The sequence below is a fragment of the Macaca thibetana genome, chromosome 10 (genome assembly GCF_024542745.1).
Source record: "Macaca thibetana thibetana isolate TM-01 chromosome 10, ASM2454274v1, whole genome shotgun sequence".
NCBI lineage: Eukaryota > Metazoa > Chordata > Mammalia > Primates > Cercopithecidae > Macaca > Macaca thibetana.
The window spans coordinates 85,340,057-85,366,210 of record NC_065587.1 but is presented as its reverse complement, the minus strand read 5'-3'; the positions used below and the strand labels follow the sequence as shown (position 1 = coordinate 85,366,210).

The following is a 26,154-nucleotide window of genomic DNA, read 5'->3' as shown; positions in this document are numbered from 1 at the left end:
TCCTTATTGGCCCAGGCGCCGTGGCTCACACCTGTAGTCCCAACACTTTGAGAGGCTGAGATGGTCAGACGTCTTGAGCCCAGGAGTTCGAGACCAACCTGGACAACATAGAGAGACCCCATCTCTATTAATATAAATAAATAAATAGCCTTGATCTTCCATTAGTTTCCTCCTTATGTTTCCTAGTCACCTGCCCACAATTTACCACCCATAAAAACCCTCAATTCCCATTTTTTGTCTAGTTGTTTTCCCACAATTTATCACCCCTTGTTAAAATGTTATATAAGCCCCCAAATCTAACCTCTTGTTTGTGTTTTCATTTCTTTTCTGAGAAGTTCCCATGCACATAAAAACCTTAGCATCAATAAAAGTTGTACTTCTTGTCCTATTAATGTGTCTTTGTCTGTTCAATTTACAGTCCTCAGGTGCTGAACCTAAGAGGATAGTGGAAAGCCTTTTTCCTCCCTCAATATCTCCAAAGATACTCAGTTTTCTCATAAATTAAAACAGAGGCTAATAATGCTAAGATGCTTCCAGTTCAAACATCTTACAGATTTTTTAAAATCAGTAAGATTACTTCTCAGTAATGACTTTTATTCAACACTTTTATGATGCAATATAACTATTTCTATTTATAAACCTTGAAACAAAGAATGAAGTTTCAATATTTATTCCATGATCTCTCCCAGTTCATCCAGCCTGGTAGCATTGAAGGATGGATGAGTAAATGAGCAGGTTACAGACATGGGCAAATGGGGCTTAAAACTACTGGCACACTCTGGGAGATGGTGTGGGACACACATTAGAGATGCCTCCTCTCAGGGCTGAGGAAGCTGGGGTATCCACTGGCTGTGGGCTCCTCCTGGGGCACCAGCTCCTCCACATGTTCCACCCTGCCCTGCCAATAGGCCAAGCCTGCTCCTAACACCACAGAGAGGCCTCAGAAAGGGAGTCCAAGAGGCTTGTCATAGAAAGTAGGAAGATGTTGAGCAGAGTAGGGACCCCTGGTAGGGGCCTGCAAGATCCCTCTAAGCATAGAAATAAAGGAAAATCTCATGTTCCTTCAAGGGAAAAGAACATGAGCAACTTGATAAGCAAGAAGGAAATAGTAGCTTAAAACAATAACCAGGGAGGTTAGAGTCATGAGATGTTTTGTTCCCTATAGAAGCTAAAGATAACATCTTAACATATGTTCCCAGGTATTTTTCAGAAACCCAGACCCCCATCAAATGGATCTGCTGGCCTGCAGACCCTGAGGGGAACGGAGGACTGAACTCAAACCACTGCTCTTTGTTCTAAATTTCTTCCTGAGGGACCTGGAGGAGGTCACACCACAGCCCAGAGCTTACATTCTTTTCTGCTGACCTCACATGTCTAGACAAAGCTTTGCCTCCTTAATCAATTGAAAATCAAAAAATCTTTGAATCTACCTATGATCTATAAGCTCCCACTTCAAGATATCTCACCTCTTTAGGTCAAACTGAAGCACAACCTCCATGTATTGATTTATGACTTTGCCTGTAACTTCCGCTTTCCTGAAATTTACCTCTGCCTTCAAATACCCTTACTTCCAAGTCACAGGGGAGGTCAGATCTTAAATGGGAGCTGCCTAATTCTCCTTGCTTGGTGCCTTGCAAATAAACGCTCTCCTTTCTCCCATTGCAAACCTCAGTGTGGATGTTTGGATTTAACTGCACTGGGTTAGTGAACCCCAGTTTTGTTGAATAACACTGTTTGCAGGCACAGACTAGCGAGCACTGAGGGATGGAGGTGGAGCATCGGAAATGTCCTGACCATCCTGGGCATCCCTACATGAAAGAGAAAACAAAATGTGCAAATAGCACATAATCTGCAATCAGCATGTCATGATGACTGCGTATCCTGCAAGGTCTTTGTTCTAGCAGGGCCAGCACGGGACTCTGGGCAGTGCTGCTGGTCACTCTCCCCAGGTGCATGAAGCCAGCAGAGCTTGGAGCCATGACTCCAGTCACAGTGAGGAGACTGGCAGCCTCCAGGACTTCATAATGTTCACTGGGCAATGGGTCACTTAGAATACAGCGTGGGGAGAAAAGCTTCCAAATGAACGCCTTTCTCAGGGTCACTCTGAGATGGCAGATACATACCCGGACATCACTAACAATCACAGCTCTCATTCAGGCCATGCGTATGATGCTATAGTTGTTGCCAATGTCACTACAGCTTCACTGAGTTCTGAGCTTAGTCTGAGAGATGACTTTGGCCTCCTCCAGGGAGATGTTCAGTGAGAAGAGTTGGAAAAGAGGATGTTACATGCTCCCAACGTAGCTCTGTGATTTCCCAGCAGCAGTATGAACTTCCAGGGCATGAAACATCTCTGTTAAATTAGACGTTCTAACATGATATAAACCAAATATAAATGTTTCAGGTCATCCTCTGTTGCTTATCGTTCATTTCATCATTGATTAATGAGTCAGAATGATTCATTTCCATTATATGTGAATAATTCAGAGATGTTGTCCCGAAGTAAAACTTTCCAGTCATTGCCTTTCTCTGTCCTGCTTCCTTTTTTCCTGATTCAGTAGTTTAATCGCAGATGTCAGAGCCACCCTACGTTAAACAGAAAGGGATTTATTATAGGAAAGTAGGGGCTTGCAAAACCACTGGAGCACAGCAGCCGGGCTCTGGACAGAGTTCCCGGGGGGTGACTCCCTGGACACCACCCCGTGACTTGGCCACCTTCAGGAAGCCACATACCCTTCTCCTGGCTCCCAGGCCACACAGCCTCTGTAACGATCTGGGGCCAGGAAGCCATGTCACAGCATGAGCTGCAGGAACGCATCTGATAAATGGCTTTCTCCTACGCTGCCTTTGGAGAGCGGGAGACCTCTGTTCCACAGCTGCAGACAAAGCACAATTGGCCACAGCCGGGAGCAGAACAGTCTCTCAGTCCCTGCCACCTTCCACATCCCGCAGCTGTCTGCCGGGAAGGAATGTGGCCCCCCAGCTGCACGTGAGGCTGCTAAATGTGGGCTTTTGCTTCGCCACCTGCTGCGATAAGACTACCCGGAGGAAGAATGGAGTGGAGCGGGCCCAGCAGGAATGTCTGCTCCACTTTTCTTCATTTGGAAACTTCTTTCACACTAAAGTAGAAATGACTGATAGCAGGAAAAGTACGGCTCTTTCCAGGTAGATCTATATCCTGAACATTTTAAAAGGCAGAACTTTTTATTAAATAAAAATGTTGCAAACTTCAGAATGATATTTATTAAATTATACCGCATTAGAAAAACTGTGCGTTTCTGTGTGTGTGCATGTGTGTGCATATGCTTGAATATGCATGTGCAAAAACACACATGCTTATACAAGTTTTATGTGTGTATCTACAGACATAAATACAAACATAACATAGAAAAGGTTCAGAGGGACACACACTCTACGTATTAACAATGATTAATCCTTGGTGGCGGAATAAGGGATGATGTGGGGGAGAAATTTTCCATTGTTGTAGCTTTATAATGTTCAAAAGTTTTATAAAGAACCTATATTACTTTTTGTGATATAATATTAAAAAGCCTGGAAATCATACTCTTTAAGAAGAGTCGTGACAGGTCTTCCAGGGGTGGTTACACGGATATCTACATGTGTAAAACTTTATCAAGTTATACGTTTAAGATTTGAGTAGTTTACTGTATCTTAACTGTTAAGTAGTTTAAATTTATTCTTCAATAAAGCAAAATTTTAAACTAGTAAACACATAAAGAAAACAGAGAAGGCTGGGCACAGTGGCTCACGCCTGTAATCCTAGCATTTTGGAAGACTGAGGTAAGTGGATGGCTTGAGCACAGGAGTTCAAGGGACAGCCTGAGTAACATGGTGAAACCCTATCTCTACAAAAGATTAAAAAATTAGCCAGGTCCAGCGGCATGTGCCTGTTGTCCCAGCTGCTTGGGAGGCTGAGGTGGGAAGATGAATTAAGCCTGGGAGGTCGAGGCTCAATTGAAAAGAAACAGAAAAGAAATGACAATCTCAGGCACTTGGAAGGCGTGAGAGAACACATGGCTACCACACCTAAATAATATCAAATTATGTACCCTTAGGCAAGTTACCCAACTTCTCTGAAACTCAATTTTACTCATCTGTAAGGTGAGTATAATAATAATAGCTATGTCAGTGTTATGGTGACAATTAAATGAGTTAATTTATATAAAATTGTTGAAATCATGGTCATTGTTCTTTTTATCCATTGGAGTAAGTATATTAGTTTCTTAGGGCTATTATAACAAATTGTCACAAATTGGATGGTTTAAAACAACAGAAATTTATTCTCACACAGTGCAAGAGGCCAGAAGTCCAAAATTAAGGTGCTGCCAAAGTTGGTTCCTTCTGGAGACTCAGAGAGAGAATCTAGTCATGTCCCTCTCCCAGGTTCTGCGGTTACAGGCAACCCTTGGCATCCTTTGACTTGTAGATATAGCACTACAGGGCCAGGCGCGGTGGCTCATGCCTGTAATTCCAGCACTTTGGGAGGCCAAGGTGAGAGGATCACTTGAGGTCAGGAGTTCGAGACCAGCCTGGCCAACATGGTGAAACCCCATCTCTACTAAACATACAAACATTAGCCAGGTATGGTGGCATGTGCCCGTAGGCCCAGCTACTCAGGAGGTTGAGGCAGAAGAATCACTTGAACCCAGGAGGCGAAGGTTGCAGTGAGCCAAGATCATGCCACCGTACTTCAGGCTGAGCAACAGAGCAAGACTCTATCTCAAAAAAAAAAAATATATATATATATATATATATGTATATATATATATGACTCCAATCTCCGCTTCCATCTCCACGTGGACTTTTTCCTTGTGTGTTTTTCATCCTGGGTGTTCTCTCTTCTTATAAGGATTTGAGTTATTTGATTTAGGGCCCACCTAATCCAGCATGACCTCAACTTAACTAATTGCATCAGCAAAGACCCTATTTCCAAGTAAGGTCACATTCTGAGGTTCCAGGTAGACATGAGTTTTGGTGCACTATTCAACCTCTGCAGTAAGGCATTGTTGTTCAGCTCTACAGCCCATAAACACATAAAGGGCAAGGGCGGGGAACTGCAAGTGGTCTCATTCTTCCAAGAGGTAACCAGGAATCAGAGCCCCTGACTACCTAGTGTTTGTAGATTTCCCTTTATTGTTTTTGATGAAAAATAAAGTGCCAAGTGATGATAAATCATGAAATTCCTATGGCTATGATCTAGCCTGTTATCTTGACAGCAACATCATTTTGTATAAACAAAATGCAAATTTTTTACTAAAATCGACCATAAACAAATATTAGGAATCTTCCAAGTGTAAACTATTTGTTTCTCTCGATTGTAATAGGCAACACTGGCCTCTGTGATACTTGAGGTTGCTTTTTAAATGTGCCACTAGAGGGAGAAAAGGTTGTATGTTTGTTTTTGAAGCGCATATTGCAGGATAATGAGGTTTTCTTTGTGCAATTACTACAAGTATGAGTTCCATGTTTGTGATTGCAGGGTAATTTCATCTTAATGTTGATGATGCAGACCGCACTGCAGAGCAGAGTGAAATGGTATAAATCACAAGCTGTGTTCCTATTAAAAGCATATTGTTTAGATGGAGATGGGAATCTATAACAATTCAAAAGCCTTCTTTAATCACTGAAGTTCAAATGTTGTCTTTAAAATTGGGGTTTTGCAAAGTAAGGATGGGCGTTGCATTATATATGAAATGGCTTTAAGACAAATCTGTGGTGCAGTGATTTGAAAAGATAGAAGATGCAAACTAAAAGACTTTAAGATTTATTGTTTGGAGTCCAAGACGTGTCCTTTCAACTTTATCTTTCCTCAAATTTTGGTGTCATGTAGCTAAGCAGGATGGGCCAGAGCTGAGAAAAATAACAGCAATGATAATTAGTAGTTAGGTGCCACTTATTCTGTATCAGTGCTTTACATATATTAACTAATTTAATCTTCATAACAACCTTTTAAGATAGATATCCTATTATTATCCTCATTTTACAGATGAGAAAACTGAGGTCCATGTTCATAAAGGTAGTGACTACCAAAGCTGGCTGCAGGGTCTGAATTCCTTAACGACAATATTATACAGTCTTTCAAGAAGAACTTATGGGACCCAAAGTCTCTTCCAGATGTTTTAACAATATTCCACATCATGATACACCTATTGAAATGACTGTAAACAAAAACTGACAGTGCCAAGTGCTGACGAAGATGTGGAGCAACTGGAACTCTCATATACTGTTGGTAGGAATGCACAATGATGCAGCCCCTTAGAACAATTTTGTCACTTCCTATAAAGCTAAATATACAGTTACTGTATGATGCAGAAGTCCCACTTCTAGGTACTTACCCAAGAAAACAAAAACTTATGTTCACCAAAAACCATATGTGAATGTCTGTAGCTGCTTTATTGATAATCACCAAAAACTGGAAACTACCCAGATTTCTCCCAGTTGGTGAATGGGAAAACTATGGTACATCCATGTAAAGGAATATTACTCAGCAACAAAAAAGAATGGACTTTTCATGCAAAAACATGGATGAATTTCATATAAATTGTGCTAAATGAGAAAAGATAGACTCAAAAAGTTAAATTTTATATTTATATGACATTCTGGAAAAGATAAAATTATAAAAACAGAATGTGATCTGTGGTTGTCAAGATCTGGGGGTAGGGGAAGAATTGACTGTAATGGAACAGCATGATTTTTCTAAACTGTTGGAACCATTCCATATCTTGCTTGTGGTGGAGATTATGCAACTTTATGTGTTTGTCTAAACTCATAGAACCATACAATAGAATGGGTGAATTTTGCTGCATGTGAATTAAAAACTATAGAACAATATAAATAATGAGGGCAGGATTCCAATGCAGTCTCTTGGACTAACACATATCACCTTTTCCAAGATGTTCTAGATGTGTAAATTTGAGGACACTCCTCAACAATTCTTTGCACTGCTTTTCCCATCTGCAAAATGGAGATAGCAATGTCTAAATCACAGTTTTGCTAAAAGATAATGTAAAAGAGTCAGCGGCCAGTGCCAAACACCAAAACACCAAAGCCACATAAGGTATTCGAACAAAGAGAATATAATTGCATAGATACTGGAGAAAAGCAAGAAGGAAATGCTAAGGTAGTAACTGCAGGAAGTAGCTTCCACCCTAATGGCTAGGCAAACAAAGGGAAGAAATTTGAGTTCTGATAGAATCTAGAACCTAGGAGGAGCCCCATGGAGATAGAACGATGAAGAGGATGTATCACCTAGCAGCTGCTGGTCCTTCTACGGGGCTATGAGGGTGGTCCTGGGAGACAGAAGCTGAAAAGGAAAGCCAGATGGTGCCACCAGGGAAAGTGCTAGTGCTGGAGCCATGCTGATCAGGACAGCAGCAAAACAAGAATGAGAAAGTCTCTCCCCACCCCTCTGCCCCACTTCCAGTCTTCCAGTCTCCCTTGGAGTCTCCTATTGGTGTAACGTACCAGGAAGGCACCTGACAAGGGAACCGTGAAGGTTGTGGGGCTCAGCATCAGAAGTCAGAGTGTAGATGGGTTTGCTCAGAGAACTTATATAGCTATTAGAGGCATATACTCAGCACTCATTCATTTGCTCAATAAATATTTGTTGAGGATCAGGTACTCAGCTAGGCAAGGCTCTTGACCTTAAGGAGCTGAAGCTAAATAAGAAAAGTATAAAGCAAGCTATGTAGAAGTCTTGGTGAGTGCATTAAGTTGGGTAATGGGATCAGATACAGGACTGTTTTTAAGAAGTCATCTCCTCCGGGTATCAGATAGAGCAATAAAGCTAGCACAGCATTGCTTGCTGTGACACTGAGATGCTGGCTGTCTTCTCAGGTACAGAAAATATTCCGTATGCTCTCCTGACATCCCTGGATCACTCCATGAGATGGGCAGGATTAGCTCATTTGAGTTGCCTGGAAGGAGTCCTGCATAGAGTTGTTAGCCCAACAAATCTTGTTAGCCAAATTTATTTGAAAAAGTCAGTGGCTCATGCAGTCAGGTCACTCCTGGGTCCTCCCTAGTTCTTGAAAAAATGTCTAAAAAGTGCAGGTCCCACTTCAGAGCAAAGATGAAAGTCTAGTTACCTCTTGCCTATTACTTGTACAGATATTCACATAGCAATCTTTACACATGTATTGATTGGACTTCATTATGCAGCTCCAGTGATTGCTCTTGCAGGCTTTTTACTAACTTTATAGCCAATATGTCTTCTGGCTTAGTAATCTTTCTTTTCTCTTTCTCTCTTTCTTTCTTTCTTTCTTTCTTTTTTTTTTTTTTAAATGGAGTCTCACTCTGTCTCCCAGGCTGCAGTTTAGTGACATGATCTCGGCTCACCGCAACCTCTGCCACCCGGGTTCAAGTGATTCTCCTGCCTCAGCCTCCAGAGTAGCTGGGATTACAGGCACTCGCCACCTTACCTGGCTAATTTTTGTATTTTTAGGAGAGACAGAGTTTCACAATCTTGGCCAGACTGGTCTTGAACTCCTGACCTCACGATTCACCCACCTCAACCTCCCAAAGTGTTGGAATTACAGGCGTGAGCCACCGCGCCCGGCCAGTCGTCTTTCTTACTTTGCTCACACAGGACTTTGCTCCCCATCCTCACTGGAAAAATTGTCATCCAACTGAAGTAGATGCTCTTAGTGCCCTACCCAGATGGCCTTTACTGGCCAGTGCACCCCCAAGCTTGCTGTCCTCCAGTGGCCCCTCGAAGAAATTACCTTTGATCAAATAGGAGCCCTTCACACACAAAGTTCCCACCCACTGTGTGGCAGACCTTGGTCAGAAACCAATCAGCAGGAATGTAAAAATGGTCAGCCCCATTGCCTCAAACTGGCCCTCATTCGAGTGCAGTTCATGCTCTGGAGCTTCCTGTGGGATCAAGCTGAAGCTATCTCCAGCTGAAACCTCATCTTCACCTTGCTTTTCCCCTGCATGTCCTCCTTCACCTCCTTCACTGGCATGTCCTCCTTCCCTCACTCCCTTACAGGAGTCTTCTGAGCACTGTCTCCCACTGGATAACTTACACAAGAATTTCTTATCAGGCTCTGCTTTCAGGGAACCTGCCCTAAGACATCAGTTATTCCTAAGAGTATAGGTGCCCCCCAAAACAGTTAGGTGTAGTCATCACTTACTGCTGGTGAGGTTGCTTCCATAATGAGAACAGCAAGGATGTTCTCCACACCAAGAATGAGATCATCAGCTGTCCTCGGGGTTTGCAATCCTCGAGGAGCTGAGCTCTGTACAGGAAACTGAGGGGCAGGCCGCAGTGTCTGGCATCCTGGAAGGCAAAACAAGCCTGATTCTGTGCAAAGTGCTTCCATCCTTGGTGGCCCGGGAATTGATACCAACTCAACACACCTTGCCAAATCACACTGGTCACGTCCCTGTGTCAAAGCCAGAGATATAATGTCGAGGATACTCAGACAATGTCTGCCCTTACTCCAAGTTCAGTTTTGGTTTTTCTTCTTGGTGATTCTGAGTTGTGTAACATTCTGTAGGGGGAAAAACATGGATTTTGGAGCTGGTTCTGATACTTACAAGTGGCAGCTTACAAATCACTTAACTTCTCTACGCCTCAAAGTGCTCATCTGCAAAATAAGGCAATGATACCTAAGCTGCATGTCCCTTGTGAAAATTACAGTTACTTAATCTTTGTGAAACGACCTACATGGGGCCCAGTTCTTTTTAAGTGGCAGCAACTACTTCTACTGCAAGCATTGTCTTCACTCCATTGTGTCTCCACCTGTTTGCATTATCCTGTGAATAAGCACAAATGTAGACAATGCCCTTGACCTGCAGTACCAAGACACCTTGCTACCAGCCTGGCCAACTTGGTGAAATGTCGTCTCTACTAAAACTACAAAAAAAATTAGCTGGCATGGTGGTAGGTGCCAGCTATTCTGGAGGCTGAGGTAGGAGAATTGCTTGAAGCCGGTAGGCGGAAGTTGCAGTGAGCCAAGCCAAGATCACACCACTGCACTCCAGCCCTCCAGCCTGCATAACAGAGTAAGACTGTCTCAAAAAAACCCAGACACTTTGCTGATACCGTCTGCCACTTGCAGCTTTCTCTACCTTATGTTCTCTCTTTTTCCTTCTCCCACATTTCTTTATCCCTTTTCTATCTCTCTTTTGCCTCCTGTGCTCTTCCTTATTTTTAACTCCCCTTTCCCCAAGCTCTATTCCAATGTTAACAGGAAGACAGGATAGTCCAACTTTGGGGCCCAGGTAAAAGCATCACATCCTTATATATTTGACCTATGAAAGATGCTGCCCATGCCCTTTCCAGACCCCCCTGACACTCCCCTTTTCCAGGCATGCATTACAAGCACCTAGGACCCTCTAAGGGCTTTTTCTGGAGTGCTCAGCCAACCAACCCATAGGACTATCGGTCAGTGCTAGGGATGCTCCAGGAGCAGCCCTAAGCCAAAGAGAAATGAGAGTTGGAGGATAAATGACTCAGTTTCCCCTCTTGGACATACCAACTCTGAGGACACAGTCTTCCAGATGTCCCCAGCAGGACTGAGCGCCAGTTGCCTCTGGGGAAGCAACATTAACACACCTTGGATTGGTTTTCTTCCTTCTTATCTTACTTGCCCACTCCTCTGATGGTACTTTCAAATCCTTGTCTCAGGTTGTGTTTCCTTGGGGTCCAATTCAACATAAGACACCACCCCAACCCACCTAAAGCCTTCAGCCTCACCGTCATGACTGGAGACAGGAACCAGACACCTCGTAGCAGAAAGACAAGTAAGGGAGTAAAAGTCTGTGACAGAACCTGCTACCAGTTTTCTTTGTTTCAAATAGAAAACATTATTATAGTCATAACTCACTGGATATCATGAAATCTTTCTAGCTCTTTGTTCCACATGCATCTGTTACCCAACATTATCTCTTTATTACTTAACTGTAACAGTGTTCCCATTTCTTGAAAGACAGCAACAATTCTATGAACAATGGACACAAAATTGGCTGATAGGGGAAATATATTGGAGGTACCAGGAGCTTGTGAACAAAGAATTATTAAAACAGCTCCCTGGTACAGTTAAGAAAGAAAACCAACAACTCGTTCCATTTCGGTTGATGTGTGGTAGGAAGGTGGGGGAGGAAGAAAGCAATTCCTTATAGACATTCTCATTTTTCTACTCCCCAACTCTGTAGCAATTAGATGTTAACCACGAACACCTATTCTTCATTTATTCCCTCACGCATTTATCTTCAGCGAACACTCTTGCCCAAAATTGGAAAGCTGAGAGAGGTAGATTTTTTTTCTCTCAGGAAACTAGCACTAACGGTCACATTTAAGTGACAGACAAACATTCCTCATGATAAAAATAAGACCCAAAGCTCCAACACTGGGTTCATGTATTTTTTTCAATTCACCTCAATCCTTTGTATTAGCAGAAGCTTAAAGGTACAGTGAGCAAGGACTTCTACTAGACATGTTCATTGAGATTTTTAAGATTTCTACTTTTAAAAAATAAAGAAAGCCCTCAAAAAGTTGAGTAAAATCATAATTTCGCTAGTTTAAAATTTCTATAAAATAAATTATCTCCTTTCTCCCACCACTCCCATCACCCTTCGATATGGTTTGGATCTGTGTCTCTGCCCAGATCTCATGTACAGGTCTAATCCCCAGTGTTGGAGGTGGGATCTGGTGGAAGGTGATTGGATCGTGGTGATGGAGTTCTCATGAATTATTTAGCACCATGCCTCCTTGGTACTGTATAGTGAGGTGAGAGAGTTCTCACGAGATCTGGTTGTTTAAAAGTGTGTGGTGGCCAGGTGCAGTGGCTCATACCTCTAATCCCAGCATTTTGGGAGGCCGAGGCAGGCGGATCATGAGGTTAGGAGTTTGAGACTGTCCTGGCTAACACGGTAAAACTCTGTCTCTACTAAAAATACAAAAAATTAGCCTGGCATAGTGGCAAGTGCCTGTAGTCCCAGCTACTTGGGAGGCTAAGGCAGGAGACTCGCTTGAACCCAGGAGACAGAGGTTGCAGTGAGCCCAGATCGCGCCACTGCACTCCAGCCTGGGTGACAGAGCAAGACTCTGTCTCAAAAAAATAAAAAATAATAAAAAAATTTAAAAGTGTATGGCTCCTCCCCCTCTCTCTTGCTCCTTCTCCAGCCATGTGAAGTGTTCACCTCCCCTTTGCCTTCCACCATGTTTGTAAGCTTCCTGAGGTCTCCCCAGAAGCCAAGCAGATTCCAGCATCATGCTTTCTGTACAGCCTGAGGAACTTTGTGCCAATTAAACTTCTTTTCTTTATAAATTACCCAGTCTCAGGTATTTTTTATAGCAAAGTGAGAATAAACTAATACACCCTCCCACTGCAAGGGGAGTCATAATTCCACTGTAATAGACAGAACTCCAGCTTCTTTCTATGCCTATGAGGTATAATTACATCCAAGTATTTACATTTACCTAACTGCTATTTTTCTAATGAAAATAACTTATACATATTTTTTAGCGATTTGCATTTTTACCTGATATAGCACAAACAGTCTTCTAAGAAATCACGTATAAGCCCATTGAGTATTTTTTAATGGTTTTGGGATATTCTATTGTTTAGAACTTCATTTCCCAAATAGTGTTCAATGAAAACTGTCCTCTGATATGTGCTTTCTCTCATTTTACATGTGTGTGTATGAATTATTATAAATTATAGTTTAATCTTTGGCAGATTTACAATGCATATTGCCAACTGAAAACTGATGAGGTTCATAAATTTGGAAAGGTGAGACTTATCTCTCACAAAGGGTTGCAACCTGCAGGGTGGCCATTCTGATAGGCTGGGAAGTGTAATCTCCACCCAGAAGCCAGAAACAGACACTTCCATGGTGGGAAGAATGAGATAGTGATTTATGCTCAGCAGGGTGGCCAACACACTGAAATTCAATCAGCTGGAGGAGGAGCCATTAAATATTTATGAAAGGAGAAATATGCATATGTGCAGTTGAGCTTCATGCCTCTCAACGAATCCCATGCCCAAGCTGAGCATGGTGGCTCATACCTGTAATTCTAGCACTTTGGGAGGTCAAGGTGGGCAGATCATTTGAGCCCACAAGTTCAAGACCAGTCTGGGCCTACAAAAAACACAAAAATTAGCCAGGTGTGGTGGCCTGCGCCTGCAGTCTCAGCTACTCAGGAGGCTGATGTGGTAGGATGGCTAGAACCTGAAAGGTGAAGGCTACAGTAAGCTGAGATTGCATGACTGTGCTCTATCCTGGGCAATAGAGTGAGACCCCCATCTCAAAAAAAAAGGTTGGGGGAGCAGCATTAGCACAATCTGAAACGTGAAGTTTTCGATACTCTGACTGCAAAAGGTGAAGTACAGGACATGAAAATCCTCCCTGCACATACTCAGCAAAATGCCAAAACCACTCCATGATTGGTGGTCTCTTATCTGGAAGGAATGCAGGTCAGTCCCTACATGGAAAGCACAAAAGGAAAAGGCAGCAGTCAGGCAGTTGGTTGAAATCAGCAATGCAGTCTTTTGGAAGGGCTGGTTTCTGGTTAGCCCTTAGGAAGAATGCCTAATGACAGATGAGCAGATGAAGGGAGGGGTGTAATGAGTAGTTGCCTGGCCTCCCATCCCATCAGGGCTGGGAATTCAACATCCAAGGTTTCTCTGGAGTCTTCTTGACCAAGATGGCATTAGTTCAGTCAGTTGGAGGCCTTTAGAATTTTATTTCTCAATCTTAATCTATTAAAGATTTTGGCCGAACTTGGTGGCTCAAGCCTGTAATCCCAGCACTTTGGCAGGCAGAGGGGGGCAGATCACGAGGTCAGGAGATCGAGACCATCCTGGCTAACATGGTGAAACCCCGTCTCTACTAAAAATACAAAAAATTAGCAGGGCATGGTGGCGGGTGCCTGTAGTCCCAGCTACTTGGGAGGCTGAGGCAGGAGAATGGTGTGTACCTGGGAGGCGGAGCTTGCAGTGAGCCAAGATCACACCACTGCACTCCAGCTTAGGCAACAGAGCAAGACTCCGTCTCAAACAAACAAACAAACAAAAATTAGAGATTTTGCATGTTTTACAATCCAAAAAAAAAGTTTATTCTAACCAGCAATTCCAAATATCTTTGACTACAGAATACTACATTATAGGAAATTCCACTACTCTACTAGAGAATATTCCCTTGAAATCTCCTAGATTTTTTGTTTTTTTTTTTGAGATGGAGTCTCGTTCTGTTGCCCAGCCTGGAGTGCAGTGGTGCAATCTCGGCTCCCTGCAACCTCCGCCTCCCAGGTTCAAGCGATTCTCCTGCCTCAGCCTCCTGAGTAGCTGGGATTACAGGTGTGCGCCACCATGCCTGGCTAATTTTTGTATTTTTGGTAAAGACTGGTAGTAGAGACAGAATTTCACCATGTTGGTCAGGCTGGTCTCGAACTCCTGACCTCATGATCAGCCCGCCTTGGCCTCCAAAAGTGCTGGGATTACAGGCATGAGCCATTTTATCTAAAATGACTGAGAAGTCTCCTTCAAGTCATCCCGTCAGGGAAAGAAGACAGTGACAAAGGCTCAAGGCTGAACCATCCCAGGGCTGAATATAAAGATTAAAATGTGGTTAAAAACCCAGAAAGAGCAATTCACAAACAAGGAGCTATTTGTGGCCTAAGGGATGTTGTGAGGAATCTCAACAAGCACCCTGGTGTACCCCTTAGAGTCAGGGCAGACTAGTGGGCATGAAAATGGGCTACTGGCCCTTTTCTGTTAGTGCTTCCTCTTTCAAAGACAGGAATAATCATAAGAAGCAAAAATATAACAAACGGAGAAAAAAGAAAGACAGGGAGACAGGGAAGGAAGAAAGGAAGGGAGGAGGAAGGAAAGAGACAGCTGCCAAAGCCAGTGTATCTCTCAGATCATGCTGCATGGAAGAGAGACTGAGAACTCAGGCCACTTGATGTCCTAGTTCCTTCTGGCACTAAGTCCTGCCCTGAGCATCAGAGCTTGAAGTAGGGGCCTCACACTCTGATGAGGTTCAAAAATCACTGACATGAGCACAATTCATAGGAAAAAGGGAATACAAATGTATTTAACATGTATACAAGGGAGCCTTTATTATTTAACATGTATACAGGGGACCCAATCATCCACCAGTGAGATTCAGAGGCATATCTATCATCCTGGTAAACAGATTATGGAAGGGAGGAAAAGAGGAATTCTGTTGAAGAATTGCTAGTGAGAAGGCATGGATCCCAAGGAAGATTTGTAGATAGTTTTCTTTGACAGTGAAAGGGTCTGTTCAGGGGTGGTTACGTTCTTGGTCTTACAGGGAGGGTAAGAAAAAGCAAGTGTTCTCCTGGTGGGTCTGGATCTTAGGTAGGGGAGGACCTTAAGGCTTCTTCTGCTTTTTCTTCAGCTCAGCATGTCAATGCGTTATATTTTGGGGTATCAGTTTCTGAGCCCCAACAATGACTTTAAAATCCTTTATAAGAAAGAGGGCATGTTCACTCTAACAGGACTCTGGAAAGGAAGATTTGATTACCCTAAAAGTCCACACAAAGATGATTATTTGTTCATGTTTTTAAAAGACTGACACTGCTTCAGGGCACAGCCTAACAGTGATGCTTTGGGTATGTATATAAAAAATAAAACAAAATAAAATAAAAAACTCGGGGATTTATGGCCTAATAGCATGAGTTAATAAGGGCCTTTAACCATGTTTCTGCCTGATTTTTTGTAATTAATAATAGCTAATTTCATTTATGATCAAATCATAATACTACTACTTGTACTACCACTAATAATAATAGACATGTATTTAGCACTTATTGTGACTAGGCTCTGCGGGAAGAATTCTCCAACAAATCTAATCCTTAAAATAGCTGTGTCCTAAGATTAACAGATAGGAAAACAAACAAAGAATGTTTACTGACTTGCCTGAGGTCATGCAGATGAGATAGCCAGGCCTTGAACTCAGGCAGTCAGATTCTGGGCTCTTGACATCCCGCCCCACTCCTCCCACCTCCAGCCCTACCTCATCTACACTCCCTGCAAGAGTGTTAGTGAGAGACAGGACTAGCTGGATTTCCTAGGCCAACTAAGAATCCCTAAGCCTAGCTGGGAAGGTGACCACATCCACCTTTAAACACGGGGCTTGCAACTTAGCTCACACCAGACCAATCAGAGAGCTCACTAAAATGCTAATTAGGCAAAAACAGGAGGTAAAGAAATAGCCAATCATCTATTGCCTGAGAGCACAATGGGAGGGACAAGGATCAGGATATAAACCCAGGCATTCGAGCCCGCTATGGCAACACCCTTTGGGTCCCCTCCCCTTATATGGGGGCTCTGTTTTCACTCTATTTCACTCTGTTAAATCTTGCAACTGCACTCTTCTGGTACGTGTTTTGTTAGGGCTCAAGCTGAGCTTTCGCTGGCTTTTCCACCACTGCTGTTTGCCGCTGTCGCAGACCCGCCGCTGACTTCCATCCCTGCGGATCAGGCAGGGTGTCCCCTATGCTCCTGATCCAGGGAGGTGCCCATTGCCACTCCCAGTCAGGCTAAAGGCTTGCCATTGTTCCTGCATGGCTAAGTGCCTGGGTTTGTCCTAATCGAGCTGAACAGTAGTCACTGGGTTCCACGATTCTCTTCTGTGACCCACAGCTTCTAATAGAGCTGTCACACTCACCCCATGGCCCAAGATTCCATTCCTTGGAATCTGTGAGGCCCAGAACCCCGGTCAGAGAACATGAGGCTTGCCACCATCTTGGAAGTGGCCCGCTGCCATCTTGGGAGCTCTGGGAGCAAGGACCCCCAGTAACATCAGTGCTGGTCCCTAGCAGCTAAGAGTGATACTGAGTGGGTTTTCCTTGGCCCGGAACTGCTTTCTCTACCTTCGTTCCTGTCTAGATTTTCTTGTTTTCCTATTGGTTATTGTTGCTTCACTAGTGTTCCTATGCATGTGACGTTTGAAAAACTCTAATGAAACCACCATTGCAGGATTATAACTGAGACAGTGAAAGAGACCTGACCTAACTAACACCATCTTGCTTCTAACCTCCAAGCTGTCCTTGTTAATTCCTGGGTGTAGGCCAAACTAATTTTGGAAGGAACTTAGTTTATAGCCTTTAGTTTGAAACAAGGATGGTAACAACCCTTTCCCAAAACAAAGCCTCTTCTTGCCTGGGGACTAGACTGCCCAAATTAGCCAAAAGTTAAGAAATTATGGTTTAGGAGTCATGCAGCTAGAGGCTACAAGATTCTGGCTCTCCTCAAATTGCTCCTGAGGATAAAATCACTATTCGAAAACCTAAGATCAGTGTTTGAGATAATTTGCAGACCCTGCACTTGATGGCACCACTCAGATGGATAAAGTGGCTCATCTGATCTTGTGGCCACCACCCAGGAACTGACTCAGTGCAAGAAGACAGCTTCTACTCCCTGTGATTTCATCTCTGGCCCAATCAATCAGCACTCCTCACTCACTGCCCCTCCCCCAGCACCCACCAAATTATTCTTTAAAACTCTGATCCCTGAATGCTTAGGGAGACCGATTTGAGTCATGACAAAATTCTGGTCTTCGGCACAGCCAGCTGTGTAGGAATTACTCTTTCTCTATTGCAATTCCCCTTCCTTGATAAGTCAGCTCTTCCTAGGTAGGAAGCAATGTGAACTCACTGGGCAGTTATAAGGCTGCTTTGGGAAAGTAGAAGTGTGTGTGGCCACCAAAGGGTTGTGTGGAATAAAGGTTTCTCTCACCTCTTGGGCTAGTCTCTCTGAGTCTAGGAGAAGATGACAAAGAGCCTGTTTTATGTATTAGTTATGTTTTCCTCCTAGCCTGATTCTGCCCCTAATTTCTGTAATTGATAGGGTGGAAGGGGAGGATGGGAGGAGGGGAGAATGAGACAGGCATAGTTCCATGCTAGCAGAAGGAATCTTCTAGGGACTGGGCAGAATGGAGCAACATGCTCCCACACAGGCTGCCCACACATGTGTTCACCTAGATTCTCTTTAACCTCAGGCACTTACAGAAAAAAAAAATCCCCCATTTGTGAATTATGTGGACATAGAGAATAAAATGGCACCATCTTGTTCTCCTATGTCCCCTGTAGGAAGTGGCTCAGCTGTGTCCATCTCAGGATGGAGGAGGAAATTCCAGACTTTTCCTGTTCAAGGCTGGGCCCACAGGCCTCCACCCTTCCTACACCAGGGAGAGCTGTCGTTTCAGCTCAGTGATCCTAGGACACTGCCAACTTTCCATCCCTGCCCGTGCTGTCAGGCCTAGCCTCTTCCAGCCTTGAGTCAATAAAGGGGGGCCTCTTTCTCACTGGTGTGTCTCCCTTTCAGACCCAGAGAGAAGGACGTAGAAGATGAAGGAAGACCTTCATCTTCCTCAGGGAACAAGGTTGATAGAACAGAAATTTATTTTGGTTGGATCATAATGACCAATAAAAGATAGCTTTTCATTCATGATCCATTTTGAGTCAATGTGTACTCAAGATCAGAAAACTGACCATCAGCAAGTGCAGCCTTGAATTTTTCGTTGGTTTGTTTTTAAAACGTGTAATCACATGATGAATTCTTCCTGCCCACTGCACAGACAAAACCGATTCACTGAGACCATGGTGTTGCATTCACATCCATCTCCCTGAAGGCTCAGAGGTTAGGGGTTCTGTGGACAATGTGATGAGCACAGGGCTAGGGATTGGTTGGGGATGAAATCACAGGAGTGTAGAAAACAGTCCTTGTGCACTGAGTCCACCTCTGGGCGCGGCCACAGGACCAGTGGAGTCATGGGTCACGAGTCTTAGGGTCGGGGGGTCAGTCTGAAAACCATCTCAAAAAGAAAACAATCTTAGATTTTACATTAGTGATTTTTATTTGTTTGTTTTTTACAGAGACAGGGTCTCACTCTGTCACCCAGGCTGGAGTGCAGTGGCTCACTGTAGCCTCGAGCTCCTGGGCTCAAGCAATCCTCCCGTCTCAGTCTCTTGAATAGCTGGGACCGCAGGTACACACCACTGTGCTCAGGTTTCAAAAAAATATTTTGTAGAGATGGGTTTCTACCATGTTGCCCAGTCTGGTCTCAAACCCCTGGGCTCAAACCATCCTCCCACCTCACCCTCCCAATGTGTTAGTATGATAGGTGTTAGCCACTGCTTCTGGCCAAATAGTGATGTTATCTATAGAAGAAATTGGGAAAGTCACAAATCTTGAGACCTTTGGCCACATGACCCTCTAGCAGCAAGGGATTATAGAAACTACACCCAGGCCAAAACCTGCTAAACCTTTCTTCATCTGCTTTGCCTAACTCACCACAAGGTTAGGGAATAACATACTCAATTTTAAGAAATAACCTCTGGGAGAGGCAGTTTTTATTTGGAAAAATACCTTGAGGCTTCTGAGAATGAGAAGCTTCATGATAGAGTTGGTTAAGGTAGATAAAGAGAGAGCTAGATAATAGTTCTGAACGTAAAGGGAGAGGAATTTGGAGAATCTTGAGACTAGCCTGAGGAGTCGAAAGATAAGTATGGTCTTCAAGATGGAACAGGTAGAGGAGTTTACAAAGAAAGTTAGCTGGTGAGAAAGTCCCTGTCCAGCATCATTTCTGAACTGGGGTTGTGTAACATTTACCTTAAAGTTATCTGCCAAGTTTTATTCATTTATGTAACAAATGTGTGTTGTGTGCCTTTTATGGGTCAAGGAGTTCAAGGATAAATGAGACCAAGTCCTCACTTCAGTAAGCTTACTTTGCTAAGGCTGTTAGTAAATAGTCATCCCATGGCGCCAATCTACCTTTAGTAAAAGTCACACAATTGTTTTGTATAGTTCCCCTAGAAGTCAACGCAGAGGCAGAATTCTAGTGCAAGAAATATATTTGGAAGTTGATTCCAGAAAATACCCATAAAGAGAAAAGAGAATGAGAGAAGGGATGGAAACCAATACAAGGTAAGTTGCCAACCAAGTTACTATCTGAGTTACTATTTAGGCAACTGGGGCTCAGGGCCAAGGAGCTGGAATTTTTATCCACCAATTCTTTTTAATCATTGTTTCAAGGCCATTCCTGGGGGAAGAGGGAAGTGATAATTTTTCAGTATTTCTAGCCTGTCATGCACATGGACAGAGCAAGCTCCCAAATCTACAGAAGCCCTCAAAAACTAGATGCTTTAACTGGGTGTGGAGATGCATGCTTCTAGTCTTAGATGCTTGGGAGGCTGAAGTGGGAGGATCACTCAAGCCCAAGAGGTTAAGGCTGTAGTGAGCTATGATCACACCATACTCCAGGCTGGGTGACAGAACAAAACCCTATCTCTAAATAAATAAATAAATAAATAAATGGTGCTTATGCTGGAAGTTGGCAACTCACAGCCTTAGGATAACTTTAAGATCTTCCAGGATCCGCCTCTGCCTGTATCCTCAACTTTAGCTGCCCCCAGCCTCCTTCCTCTACCTCCCAGCCCCTGTTGCACCATAGATTCTCACTTACCAGAGTCTTGCCATTTCTGAAATGGGTCATGCTGTGTACAACCCCAAGCTATTGTTCATGCTATACTCTGCCTGAAATGCCCTTCCCACATATCTAATTTAGCCTTTGTCAATATTCAGCTCAAAAGTCACTTCCTTGATGAGTATTTTCTGGTTCCCCCAAGTAAAATCCACCATTCCAGCCTTTGTCCCTTCTGCAGAAAGATTTCTTAGCACCTATAAGAATGTATTGTTCTCACTCATTTCATAGTATTGTTCACCCCTATCAAATAGAAACTCCTTGAGTACAATGGCCCTGATCTACCCCTGAATATCTAATGGATAATATAAGGTGTAGCACAAAATAGAGACTAGTAAATATTTAATGAGCAAGGGAATGTGAATGTGTGAGAAAGTTAATGAATAAGCAAATTTATGAAGATAAGTAGAAGGGAATAAATAGGAAAAGTAGGTTGGGCCACAACTGTGTAAAGCATTTCTCAGCCTTCTTGCCACTTGGACATGGCTATGTAGTTACTTCCTAACCAACAGGATATAAGTGAAAATGCTGTCTGCAACTTCCTGGAAACATCCTTCAAAGGCCAGTGCTTGCCCTTCTTTGCCCTTTCTCCTTCCTGCTGGCTGGAGTGTGAATGGATGTGATTGTAGCAGTAATAGGTCCATTGCTTGATGTGCACAGCCAAGTCAATATGCTGGGACACCGGGTTGCAGCAGAGAAAGAGGTATAATCACAAAACTGCTGAATGAAGAGACAAGAGGAAGCCTCAGATGCGTCTCCCCAAGAAGTATGGGGATACAGGTTTTTAGGGTTTTGGTGTGGACTGAAATGTGGAGATTATTGATTAGTCAAAGAGTGCAGGGTGAAGTCATAGGACAGGGAGATGAAGAAACTGTATTCTCATGCAGATTTCTTTCCTCTGTGGGAGTCTTCAGACTAGTTGGTGTCAACGCTGTTTCACTGGAATTCTGGATCTCAAAAACACCTTAAGCAATTCTTAAACCAAAGACGTATGATTCTAACATCAAAAATCCGATCTATGGGAACAATGGGGATGCAAATAGCCAGTATCTAGTGCTGTGTGACTGTCAATTACAAGGAAGTGGGTTAAAGTCCAGCCTGATTAATGCTTAATTATAACTATTTTATTTATATACATGGTGACCATTTGCATCCCTCCCCCTACCTTTTTTTTTTTTTTTTTTTTTTTTGAGACAGAGTTTTACTCTGTCTCCCAGGCTGAAGTACAGTGGTGTGATCTTGGCTGACTCCAACCTCCACCTCCTGCAACTGTTCAAGCAATTCTTCTGTCTCAGCCTTCCAAGTAGCTGAGATTATGGGCACCCACCACGACGCCCAGCTAATTTTTGTATTTTTAGTAGAGATGGAGTTTCACCATGTTGGCTAGGCTGGTCTCGAACTCCTGACTTCAGGTGATCCACCCACCTCGGCCTCCCAAAGTGCTGGGATTACAGGCATGAGCCACCGCACCCAGACGCATCCCAATTGCTCCTATAGGTAGGACTTCTGATGTTGGAATCGTAAGGCTTTTTTTTTTTTTTTTTTTTTTTTTTGAGATGGAGTCTCAGTCTGTTGCCCAAGCTGGAGTGCAGTGGTGCAGTCTCAGTTCACTGCAACCTCTACCTGCCAGGTTCAAGTAATTATTCTGTCTTAACCTCCTGAGTAGCTGGAACTACAGGTGCCCACCAACATGCCCGGCTAACTTTTGTATTTTTTCCATAGAGACGGGGTTTCACCAGGTTGGCCAGGCTGGTCTCAAACTCCTGACCTTGAGTGATCCACCCACCTTGGCCTCCCAAAGTGTTGGGGTTGCAGGTGTGAGCCACCACACCTGGCTTAAGGCTTTTGTTTAAGATACACAGTTCCCAGCTGACTCCTTTTCAGTCAAATAGGAACTGCCTCCCTGGAAGATTTTGTGCTCTTTCCCATAAGGAGCAGCCTTGCCAATGACTGACCAATATAGGTGTACAAAAAAACATGTCTCCTTGTCTCCAGGTGATACAACTCAGGCACCAGAGCTCCCTCTGGAATCAGGCTGAAGCAGGACTCCAGCTGAGGCTATATCCTAGCTCAGCTTCTTCCCCAACTCCACCCTGCTTCCCTCACACCCTATTCAGAGAGTACTTCTGCAGCAAGTCAAATGCACCAAAATTCCTGTACCAGGCTCAGCTTCTAGGGCGCAGCCCCTCATATAAATTTGAGTTTTCAATTCCTGGATTAGAGGGAGAAGCAAAGTGTGCTGAAACAGTTAAAAAGGGCCACCAGTCAGTGCTAGCCAGAAGAGACATGCTCCAAAGTAGTCACAGTCAATCTTTAGAGATCAATACAGACTGTCAGATTGATGCATATTATGAGGGACCCAGAATGCACTCCTGCCCTGGCCTGAGAGAGTTATTGTTCTTAGCAAGCACATGAGTCTTTGTACCATGCACCATGGACTTACTTCTCTCCTAATTATTGCTTATACTGACTTGGTCATCCTTCTTTTGTTGTCAGTTAAGTAAACAGCTCATTCGCAGTCAATACTATGAAAGCAATAAGTCCCCAGACTATTGCCAGAAAGGACCAGTGTATGGGAGTGGCTTCCTAAACATTTTCCCTAATAAAAGAGCTTAGCACAGGACAGTTGGCCCATTATTCTAGACTAATTAGGTTCCGCTCCATTTACATACTCTGCTGGAAATTGCAGAATCTCTATGAGAATTCACATGACATCCATGAACTTCTAAGAGGACCTACTGAGAGGAATGTCCTTGGCTAAGAGCCTCCAGCTGCTGCAACTTCAGATCCACTGCAATGTTCACACTCAGGTGTCTGCCAGCAAATGATTAAACTCCATAAGGGTCCAAGAACCAGGCCATTTCTATCAGGACTTTCCTAATGGACAATTCTTGCTCTGAGGCTCCTCACTGGCCTGGCTGTGACTTTCTCAGAGCTGTACTGCAGTCTATAGACTCATCCTACCCAAACCTCTTCCTTCTCTTTCTCCTTTCACAAGAGTCAGGCCTGCATCTACTCTGAAGCTTTTCCCTGCCTACTCACATTCCCCTCCCTTTTACCCTTTACAGAATTTCTTCCATTAAATCTTTTGCATTTCTCCTTCTATCTTAGCATTTGCTTCTCATAGGACCCTAACTGACATAGTGGATCTGAATCCTGAGGTCTGATTTGTGGAGCTGTGGAAACTTGTGAGATCAGTTGCAAATGAGACATTACAATGAAATCCAATAGCAACACGTAGAATTATAGCACACATTTGTTACTTGGCATGGAAAAGTGTTTACGATAGAGTAAATTGAGGAATACAAAACAGTATAGTATGTATTCCAAACTTGTAAACAAGAAAGTATATATAGAAAGAGAAAATTTTAGAAGGCTATGCATCAAAATATTGAGACTGGCTTGCTCTAGATTATAGTAGTCTTGCTTATCTTTTTTGCATGTTTACATTTTCAAAATTTTTCATAATACAAATTGTTTCACTTTAAGTGCAGGTGAAAAGAGAAGCTTTTGGCCTAGAGGAGGAATATTTTAGGGGCTAGAGCACTTTGGGAAGATAAGGCTGCTGTAAGTTTTTCTAGAGCCTCAAGACTGCTCCATTAAGGGGAACCATATAAGCACCAGGGACCAATGGAGAAAAAGAACTTGCCAAGTTGAGAACATAAAGACCTCAGGGAAGGCCTCAGAGAAAGTGAGTGATGAGGAGGGAGGAGGGTCCCTTCCTTTTTCAGTGCATGGATCATTTCAATTACTATCCCCACTACCATTCCCTATCTGATTCTGATGTCATTTTGTGTCCCCTTAGACCTGATTATGTACATGTAATATAGCTCACTCATTCATCCAACCAGTATTTATTGAGCCTTACTCTTGGCTAGGCATTCTGCTAAGTTCTAAGGATTCTGGCATGTGGCAGATACTGACAGTTGCCTCCCAATACCCATTCTCCCCTTTTTCTTGTTAAGAAAATCCTGATTTTATTTGGTCAAGCAGCATGTCTGGTTACAAATCATGTCTTAGCGCTCACTGCAGATAGAAGAGTCCGTGTGTTGTAATCAGGAAACACTGAAGGGGCTTGGCTCAATCAGCAGACACCTTTGCCCTTCACCCTTCCCCATCTTTGGAAAGTAGATGGAACCATGAAATGAACATGAGGAACGAAGACCATATATTAAATATATGTTAGCAAAAATCAAGAAAGGATCAGTCACTAGTGACATTATTAAACCACTAAAATGGACCTCCATATTTCTTGTTATGTGAGAAAAACAAATCTAATTTTCTGAAGCCACAGTGTTGGTGATTTCTGTAACTTGAAGCTCAACAGAATCCTCAATGGAGCAAACAGAGAATGAGTCACAAGCTCTACCCTACCCCTCTTTTTCCTACTGTTCAACGTAGAAAAAAGGCAACCTACTGCAGTTCTGCTCCAAATTCCTCAGGCCTGCAATTCATGCAGACTCAGGCATTTGAAAATCACAAGCAAGATGAGTGCAATTGTTCTCCGAAGATGACTGGGACCAGCTGTTCTCAAACTGTTTGGGCTCTGGGCCCCTTTACATTCTTCAGAACTATGAGGAACTACAAAGAGCGTTTATTTATGTGAGCTATACAATCCGTATTTACCACAGGAGATATTAAAACTGAGGGGTTTCAACAATATTAATTAATTTAACAATAGTAACACATTCTTTGTTACATTTTATAAAAATAACTATTTTCTGAAACCAAAAAAGTAAGAAATAATCAAGAGTGACACTGTTTTACTTTATTTATTTTTAGAGACAGGGTCTTGCTCTGTGTCCCCTAAGTTGAAGCACAGTGGCACAATTGATCATAGCCCACTGCAGCCTCAAATGATCCTCCCACCTCAGCTTCCCGAGTAGCTGGGGCTACAGGTGCATGCTACCATGCCTGGCTAATTTTGTTATTTTTATTTTTGTAGAGATGGAAGTCTTGCTATGTTGCCCAGGCTGGTCCCAAACTCCTAGCCTCAAGTAAGCCTCCCTCCTCAGCCTCCCAAAGTGCTGGGACTATAGGTGTGAGCCCCCACACTCAGCCTGTTTTATATTTTTTGCAAACCTCCTTAATGTCTGGCTTCAAAGAAGACAACTGACGGTATTCTCTCATCTACTTCTGCATTTAAAGCAGTCCAATCCTTTGCATTACATGTAGCCTGTGGAAAACTCTACTATATATAATAATACTAACATGTTAGCATCATTATGAACATTATTTTGACCTTGTGGATCCCCAAAGGGGTCTTGGAGTTCCCCAGGGGTGTCCCTACTGTACTTTAGAGTTGCTGCTGTGACCAGTGCTACCTAAACCATGATCTCCAAACTATTTGTCACTGGTCTGTGTTAGGTAAGTTCAGAAACTGAGTAAATGTTTAGAAGCTCTTACATCAATTTGACAGTAATTTTATGTCTGTTGAATCTAACAATAATGTTAATAAATCAGGGCTTTGTTTTGTGTCTTTTCTATTTTTTGTAATTTATGTTTATTATATTTTACAAAAGAATCAGTCTGCAATGGATTGAAAATGAAGAAGGAAAAAAAATTTCATAGTGGTTTCTGAAGTGATGATCTAGCTTGGGGATGTTCAACGTGTGGTTCTCAGCAAGTAACATCTACATCATCTGGGAACTGGTTAGAAATGCAAATTCT

At 43.1% G+C, this 26,154-nt stretch overlaps 2 protein-coding genes across 3 annotated transcripts in view; one reads left to right on the top strand and one right to left on the bottom strand.

Moving 5' to 3' along the window:
* LOC126929186 (eukaryotic initiation factor 4A-I-like) overlaps positions 1–26,154 on the top strand; it is a 515,423-nt gene that overhangs the window by 45,175 nt on the left and 444,094 nt on the right. The window lies entirely within an intron of this gene.
* DSTN (destrin, actin depolymerizing factor) overlaps positions 1–26,154 on the bottom strand; it is a 1,228,633-nt gene that overhangs the window by 957,071 nt on the left and 245,408 nt on the right. Inside the window, exon 1 of one of the 2 annotated variants that reach the window (XM_050745389.1) lies at positions 10,314–10,323. The exons of the other annotated variant lie outside the window; for it this stretch is intronic. The gene's annotated coding sequence lies outside the window, so the exon portion shown is untranslated. Of the gene's footprint in view, positions 1–10,313; positions 10,324–26,154 lie in introns of those variants that run through there. 2 annotated transcript variants of the gene reach the window in all.